General features: G+C 39.7%; 1 non-coding gene across 1 annotated transcript; it reads right to left on the bottom strand.

Moving 5' to 3' along the window:
• Positions 1-283: 283 nt before the first annotated feature.
• LOC141639377 (small nucleolar RNA R71) lies at positions 284-390 on the bottom strand. Its single transcript, XR_012542497.1, has one exon. It is a non-coding gene; the product is annotated as a small nucleolar RNA R71 (small nucleolar RNA).
• Between the last annotated feature and the right edge of the window lie 8,383 nt (positions 391-8,773).

The following is an 8,773-nucleotide window of genomic DNA, read 5'->3' as shown; positions in this document are numbered from 1 at the left end:
TGCCAAGTCCGCCTTCATTCAACTAGTTGAGAGGAGCCAATTCGGGGGAATGCCTAGTGAGGACCCTCATTCTCATATGGAAACCTTTTGCGATTATTGTGAAGCTATCTCTCAAACGGGCGTGACTCAAGACCAAATAAGATGGGTCTTATTTCCTTTTTCGTTAATCGGCACCGCAAAGCAATGGTTGAAGGGCCTTGATAAGGCCACCCTTGGAATAGATTCTTGGAAGAAGCTAGCTCCAGCTTTCTACCAAAAATTCTACCCACCGGAAAAGACCAATATGCTAAGAGCTCAAATTACGGGTTTTAAGCAAAGGGATGAAGAATCTTTGTATGAAGCTTGGGAGCGGTTCAAAGGTATTTGTCGCTCATGTCCTCACCATGGACTTAGCGAATGGTTTTTAGTGCAACAATTTTGGAATGGTTTATATGAAGATTCTAGGAACATTCTCAATATGGGATCAAATGGAATGTTCACCGAAGTTAATGACAATCAAACATGGAACAAGATTGAGGAAATGGCGGTCCATAATTCACAATATAGTAGGCCTCGCAAGGCTACTAGAGGAGGAAGGTATGAAGTGGACACCGTTACTCAATTGGGTGCTCAACTTAGTGCTCACATTGACACAATCAACTTGAAGTTTGAACAAGCTATGGCTAGACTTGAGGAAAACTCAAAATCATCAAAGCATCATGTCAATGCCATGACGGCATCCTCATCAATCCCAAGCGGGATATGTGAGAATTGTGGAACCTTGGGTCATGACTCAAGTGAGTGTAGGGGAACAACCGAACAAGTTAATGCTTTCCAAGCTTACAAAAGTGGTACCCCTTATTCAAATTTTTACAATGAAAACACCAAGTTCCATCCAAATCTTTCATACAAAAGCCAAAATGTCCAAAACCCTCAAACAACATACACTCCACCACCCATGAGAAATCAAAATCAAAGACCCTTTTACAATCAAAACCAAGGTTACCAAAATCAAAATCCATACAATCACCACAATGACCAAGGTTTTGATGTCCAAAAAGCGGTCCTCCAAATGCAAAAGAATCAACAAGAATTTTTCACCCAAATGCAAAAAGATAGCCAAGCAAAAGACACCACCATCAACAACATTCTAGCTCACACCAAGATGTTGGAAACACAATTGACCCAACTAGCATCTTCAAGCTCACAAAGACAAAAGGGGCAATTACCACCACAAAGTAATCCCCCTAGACATGAAACGGTTAGTGCCATTCACTTGAGAAGTGGTACAAGATATGAAGCACCGAAGAAGCAAGTTGAGGATGAAGTTGTGAGAGCTAGTGAGAATGAAGTTGTGGTGCAAGAAGGGGAATCATCAAAAGAAGAAAGCTCAAAGAAAAATGAAGACAAAGCCAAAGAAAAGGAGCCCATTGTGATTAGACTTCCTTTTCCAAGTCGTCAAGCCAAGCCTAAATTTGATGATCAACTTGGGAAGTTCATGGAGATTGTGAAGAACTTAGAAGTCTCAATTCCTTTCACGGAATTAATCAATCACGTTCCGGCCTATGCAAAGTACATGAAAGATATCCTCACAAAGAAGAAGTCGATCCGGAAACTTGAGACTATCGCCTTCACTAAGGTGAGTAGTGCAATACTTCAAGGGAGTTCACCTCCAAAGTTAAAGGATCCGGGAAGCTTCTCAATACCGTGTACCATTGGCGACACAACGATCAACAAAGCCTTATGTGATCTAGGGGCTAGTGTGAGTGTCATGCCGTACTCGGTAAGTAAAAGGTTGGGAATGGGAGAGCTTAAATGCACCAATATCACTCTTCAAATGGCCGATAGATCGACGAAGACACCATTAGGGATATGGGAAGATGTCCCCGTGCGAATTGGGAAGTTTTTCATCCCGGTGGACTTTGTCATTGTTGACATGGAGGAAGATTCCATCATTCCAATCATCTTAGGAAGACCTTTCCTACACACCGCGGGTGCGGTGATTGATGTGAAACATGGAGAGCTCACTCTAGAAGTGGGAGATGAAAGCATAACTTTTAATCTTGACAAGACCATGAGAGCTCCTCGTTTGCATGAGCCATGTTTCATGATTGATCATTATAGCCGAAAAGATGAAAAGAAGAAATTGGAACTCCAATGGAGGAAGAAAGTTGAAGATGCTCCATTCAAAAAGCAAGTGAATTTTGACAAGGAGAGCTTGCAAAGCTCATCAAAATCAACCAAGGAAGAAGATGATGGCCTCATTGGCCAAGAAAAGAAATTGGGAGAGTTGTCTCCATCTAAGCAAGAGATTTTCAATGATCAACTCAATGAAGTTTGTGGTCTTTGGGACGACGAATTTGAAGGGATCTTTAATCCCTACATTGGGCATGCCATCGATCATGATCAACAACAAGGGCCACGGTCTATTGAGGACCTCTACCATAACAATGAACAAGCTTTTGATTACTTCTTCAAGGTGTTGAGCAACATCAACAACACCTTGAACATGCCCCCTTGACATCTCATCAAGAATGAGAGTTTGGTGGAGTCCTCCCTAAACCACCACTTGTAAATATTTCTAACTCCCTAACTTACATTTAATTTTTGTATTGCATTTTTGTCATTTTTGGATTTATTTTTACTTTGATCAAAATAATTGTCATGTAAGAGAGAAGTGAGGGAGGGACTAATGATTTTAATTGTTGTGTAGTGCTTTACCTTAGTGTGGGGATGTCAATTGCCTAGGCTATTCATGCCTTAGTAGTGCCCCCACAATGAAGAACACAAGATTTGAAAGAAAGAAAGAATGATAAGGGAATGCGTTGGTGCACGGATGGAACTGAGTCCGTGTACACAAGGACCAATCCGAGCGGATTCCTAAGAATCCGCCCGTCTGAAGAAGATCCGAGCGTCCTAATGAGAAGACGCCCGTCTTGGGCTGAGCTGAAATTGCAAAAATTCTTGACTGTTGAAGAATCCGAGCGGATTCATCGGAAAGACGCCCGTCTCCACGAGAATCCGTCCGTCTTGTGAACAATCCGTCCGTCTTGCAAATGAAGAAAAACAAAGAAAAATCTCTCGGACAAGAATCCGTCCGTCACGCACGAAATCCGCCCGTCTCATCTCGGAAGAATCCGAGCGGATTCCCTGAATCCGCCCGTCTTTAGGCGGGATTTTGAAATTTTTGAAGCTGCAGAATCCGCACGGATTGCGCCCAATCCGCACGGATTGTCCCTGCGTCCTAAAATTGTCGAATTCTTTAAATACCCACCCCACCTTCATTCATTCATTCATTCATTCATAAACACTACCCATAACATCAAAACCCTCATCCTCTCCATCTCAAAAACAAAAACCCTCAACAAAACTCACCAAAATCAAATCAAACCATCTTTCAAATAACAAATCAATCACTCCATCTTCATTAACAATCAAAACCAAGAACAAAATCTTCACCTTTGAGTCGATTTTTGTTCTCATAAAGGCAAAGCCTTTCACCTTCAAAATCGATTTGGGCATTCTACAAATTGAAGATTTTTGATCTTTTTCTTGGTTAATTCATCAAATGGCAAGAACAAAGGGAGCAACAAAGGCACCAAAAGCAAAGGCTCTCTCTCAAAGGCAAAAAGCTCTACAAGCAAAGAAAGCTTTGGCAATGGTGGTATCAACACCAAACTTGGTAGTGCAACAACAACAACAAATTCCTATGGAAGCATCACCCTCTACTCCGGTAATTAATCAACTCTTGCATTATCCGGAGGTAACATTCATTTCCGATTCCCATAGAAATACATTTGTCAAGTTTGCTATGAAACAAATTCAATCCACCAAATTCATATGCCAAGATGCTTTAGAGAAGTTGGGTGTTCTTGAACAAACAAGAGTCTTTTTCAATGCCATGGGTTTAAAGAAATTGTTTGAAATGAAGGAAGTAACATACCCCTCCCTTGTCTTGGAATTCTTAAGTTCTTTAAAAGTGACAAAAGTTGAGAATAGGGAAAATATTGAGTTTCGTCTAGTTAACACTAGTAGACGCATTACCTTTCCTAATTGGGTGAAATTTTGGGTCTTAGCGATGAACATAAATTTTATAAGCAATATGGGAAGTATGATCCCGAGCCTCTTTGGGAGGCAATCTCCGGGAAGAAATTTGAAGATTTTAAAGCTTGTCGTGCTCTTTTGGTCCATCATCCGGGCATAAGAATATGGCACAAAGTTGTGGGAAATACCATAATTGGTAGGAAAGACACCAATCATTTCACGGGACTCGATTTTATTCTCCTTGAATCAACTTTGAATATTGGAAGAATTCACACCAAGCCTTACAATTCTTTGAGGCTATTGGTTGATAGATGGCTCCATGTAGATAGTGGGAAGAAGGGTCAAACCGTTATTGTTAATGGCGGCCTTGTCACGGTCCTAGCCAAGCACTTTGATCCTAATTTCAATAAGGATAGCAAGTACAAGGCTAAGGATGGTGGCCATCTTATTGATATGTCCATCTTGATTAACAAGTTTAAGTGGGTTGCTCACAATCCCCTTGATACCAAGTATGGGTGGCTTACTAGTGAGGCTCGATCATTCACTTTACCCGCAAAGATTTGCCGTCTTAGTGTCCACCGGACCAACTATTTACTTCCCCTATCCGAAGAAGCCGAGTACATCATTCAACAACAAAAGGGTGATCATGAAACTCCCTCCTCTTCCATTGTTATACCGCCTTACCCCTTTGTGTATGAAGAGTTCAAACCGCAAGGAGTTGAAATTGGAAAAGATTATGTCACTCTTCTTATGCAAGCCATGCACAAGCAAGCTTATGAAGATCAGAAGAATGCATATTTGGCTCAATATCCTCCCCTCCTACATCTAGCTAGGCAAGGACTCCTTGATCCATCTTGTCCTTTGCCTAGTTGGGCGGATAGAGAAGCCTTATTTCCGGGTGCATCAAGGGACGTGGTAGAAGACAATGAGGTTGTTGGAAATGATGAGGAGATTGATGACAACATTGAGGAAGAAGCAAGTGGAGATGAAGAAAGAGATGGTGAAGATGGTGAAGATAATGATGAGGAAGATGATGGTGAAGAAAGCAAGGAAGAAAGTGCCAAGGAAAGTGGCAATGTGACCACTTCTCATGAGGGAAGTGGTGATGATAATAGCATGATGGAAGACTAGCCTTGGAGACTCCTACACTCCCATGGTTTGTCTATATCTCTTTGTATTTTATTTCATTTTGATCATTGTTGGTTTAGTCCTAGCAACACCAAAGGACTCACACCTCGGTTCCATCGAGGTGTTCTTTCTTTATTGTTCCCATTTTTGAAAATCCAAAATGACAATCTAGTTTCATGCATAGCATAGTGTGTGCATGAACTCCCCCATGCTTTGACATTAGCAATAGTGTCTTATTTGGTTTGGGGAAGTTAATGCAAACACAACGGGAGGTAATCTAAATTATCCTCTCCGTCATAACAAAAACCATGCATCATGTAGTATAGCTTAGTGTAGAATTGCATTTAGTATAGAAATCATGCATCATCTTTGCATAATTTCCATCATTTTGGCCATTGAGGACAATGGCCATATTAGTGTGGGGATGGGAATTCTAACACTTAACTTTTATTCAAAAACCATAAAAATTGAAAAATTTCAAAAAATCATAAAAATTGAAAAATTGAAAAACCAAAAACAAGTTCATTTCCTTTGTATATATTGTCTTGTATATATTGTGTTTGTTCATCCTTGTTCACTTTGATTGACTACGCCACATCCGAGACATGAGGATATTGAAGACCGCATGGTATGATCTTTCCAATCTCCTTTTTCCTCTTTATGTTAATGACTATGTGGCTTTATTTTGATTAATGCGGTAAAACAATGTGAACTTAGGATTGCATTTAGTTTATATGTCATATTAGTTGGTAGAATCATTTGCATTAGGATATTTATATGTTAGTTGCATCATGGCATGTAGTTTGCATGTTAGAAAAAAATTTTGCGAAACCGTCTATTTGGGAAGCTTGACAAGTGTATATAGGCCCTAGTAGATGCTTTTTATTCTTAAGACTTTGCTTGTTAGAATACTTGTAAAACACCCTAGGATGTGTCATGCTAGTATCCTTTGACCCATGGTTTAAGGCCTAGTCAAGAGTACCTTGTGGTGTGATAACTCCTTGGCTACCGTTTATTCCAAGGTGACCCTTGAAACCATGCATACTTCCATCATCCATGTTCTACCATACATTTTTGTCACAAAAAGGGAATGGGCACAAAAAGAAATCAATTTGAGTTCAATGAAATGAAAAGTGAAAGAAAGTTTGCAAAAATCCATCAAAAGAAAAGAGGAGCAAAAATAGAACTCCTAAAGCTTCAAATACAAGGCACCCTCGTTACTAATTGGGGTGACTTTGAAAATGTTCAAAAAGAAATGCAAAAAAATTGTCAAGTATTGAAAAGCCAAAAATCAAAAAGAAATGGCAAAAAGAAAGTGTTCTCAAATGTCAAATGCCAATGAAATTGGGGGGAAAACAAAAACAAAAGCAAACTCCCAAAATGAAACTCAAATTCTATCAATCCCTTTATCCATCATATCCATTTTTGTGCATGGTAGAGAGGGGACGACCCTTCTTCTTGTCTAGGCAAGAGGGGGAATTCCGCGATCCTCCAGTGTTTCTAACACCATAGGGAGTCTACTCTTGACAAAAGCATTTAACGATTGAGGACAAAGGTACCCTAGCTTGACACAACTTGGAGGTGATTTATTGGTATCCTTCTAGGCTTAGTAGTTTGAACAAATTGCATCTATGAAGGATTGTGTACCCTTGAATTGCTTCCCTTGTAGACAATTTCCGCCACTTAGATGAGGAAAGTGGCTATTCTTTTTGTAGATGCATCCATTATGTGTTTTTGTGTGCTTAATGTTTGGATGTGTCGCCATTTTGGCAAGACCCACCTTGCCTTGCAAGAAGGCATCCTACCTCATGGTTGTCTTGTTGTGAGTTGAAGGGGCGGAGTGAGACCCGCTAATTGTCTCATATCGGCTATTATTATTAGGTTAGGTTAGTATTGGTCCTAGTCTTTGTCACCTCTTTACTCGGGACGAGCAAAGGTTCGGTTTGGGGATATTTGATGTGACCATAATTGGCGCATATTTAGCCCCCGAATTACCATTGTTTTCATGCTTTTTAGTGCCTATTTGGGTCATTTCTTATCTTTAGTTCTTTGTTTTGCATATTCTTTGAGATTTTGATCCCTTGGTAGGAAAGGAGTAAGAATCTTGCATTTTCATGGCAAAACAAGGCTAAATTGATCATATTCAATGACCAAGCATCAAGGAGAGACAAGACTAGAAGGCCTTTGTACATAGCATAGTAGAAGAGCAATGTTGAGAAAAGGATCCTTGAGTCCCCAAGGAAATCCCCAAGGAATTCATGAAGAAAAGGGAAGAAAAAAAGAAGAAAAGATGCTGACAAACAATCCGAACGGATTGTACACAATCCGTCCGTCCGCCCAAGCACAATCCGAGCGTCCCCCAAAGGAATCCGCTCGGATTCCCCATCGCCAATCCGAGCGTCTTGCCCAAGAATCGGCTCGGATTCCTCAGCCCAGATCCGGCCGTCCCGACTCCCATCCGCACGGATTGCGGACAAAGACGTTTTCATTCTTCTAGCAACGATAAGAGAAGCCCTTCTCTCGGAGAATACCGGAGTCTCCTTGCTCAACTTAAAAGTGTAATTACTAGTTTAGCCCTTAGTTAACCCTAATGCATCCTCCCTAATTTTCACTATAAATACCCCATTAGTCTAATTAGAGGAGCATGTTCTTCTTATCAATAATTAGTGTAGTTAATATCAATCAAATCTCTCTTCAATATTGTAATCAAATATTAATCAAGTTTTAATCCAAGTTTTAGTTCTTTAATCTCTCTCTTGTTCTTACTTTATTTTGGGTAATTGAAGATTATTTGGGTTATTATTGGGAGATTGACAACCTCTCAATCTAGGATTCAAGTACTTCTATTATTCTTGCTTTATTATTGGAATCATTAGTAGGTATAATCTCTTAATCCCTTTTTAATTATTGCTAATTACTTTCATTTATTCATCATGTTTCATTATGTTAGTATGATTGACAACCTTTCTAGCATGATCAATATGATAATGAGTGAGTAGTCTCTTAGCTAGGGTTTAATGGGTGATTAGGGAAACCAACATGGGGAATGATTCATGCTTAAATTAATATGCTTTCATATCTTATTTGCTTGCTTGTTTTGATCTTAATACATGCACATGTTATATTTGATGAAATGCTAAGCCTATGAATCCTTGCATTTACTATCATCTTCTATCCTTTCAACTTGACTTGTAAGACATAACCCAACTCGAGTCTTGTTAGACCATGCATGTGTTAAGTAGGGAAGATTAAGTCGACTTGTAGGTGTTGTACAATCCAAGAGATTCGGCTCCAGGACCCAAACTTTCCTAGGATTGTAAGATATAACCCAACTCAATCCATCACAACAATAATTGCTTGCTTATAGTTTGAGAACATGTTTGTATGATCATATCCCATGATTCCCCTATGAACCCATGACACCCTAGTGCTTTTAATCAATTGTTTACACCCCTTATTTTATTTACCTTGTTAGTTTATTTTCATTGCTATCTTAGTTTAGTAACCTTCTACATCAACCCAATTTGTGACACCCCTAGACACCACTAGTTACAATAGAATCTTCATTTCAATACCCGTCCCTTGGGATCCGACCTTTACTTGCCTCTTTACTAATTTTAGA

Source organism: Silene latifolia, unplaced genomic scaffold (genome assembly GCF_048544455.1).
Source record: "Silene latifolia isolate original U9 population unplaced genomic scaffold, ASM4854445v1 scaffold_359, whole genome shotgun sequence".
NCBI classification, from domain to species: Eukaryota; Viridiplantae; Streptophyta; class Magnoliopsida; order Caryophyllales; family Caryophyllaceae; genus Silene; species Silene latifolia.
The sequence above is the reverse complement of the archived record's forward strand: the minus strand, read 5'-3'. Positions and strand labels throughout refer to the sequence as shown.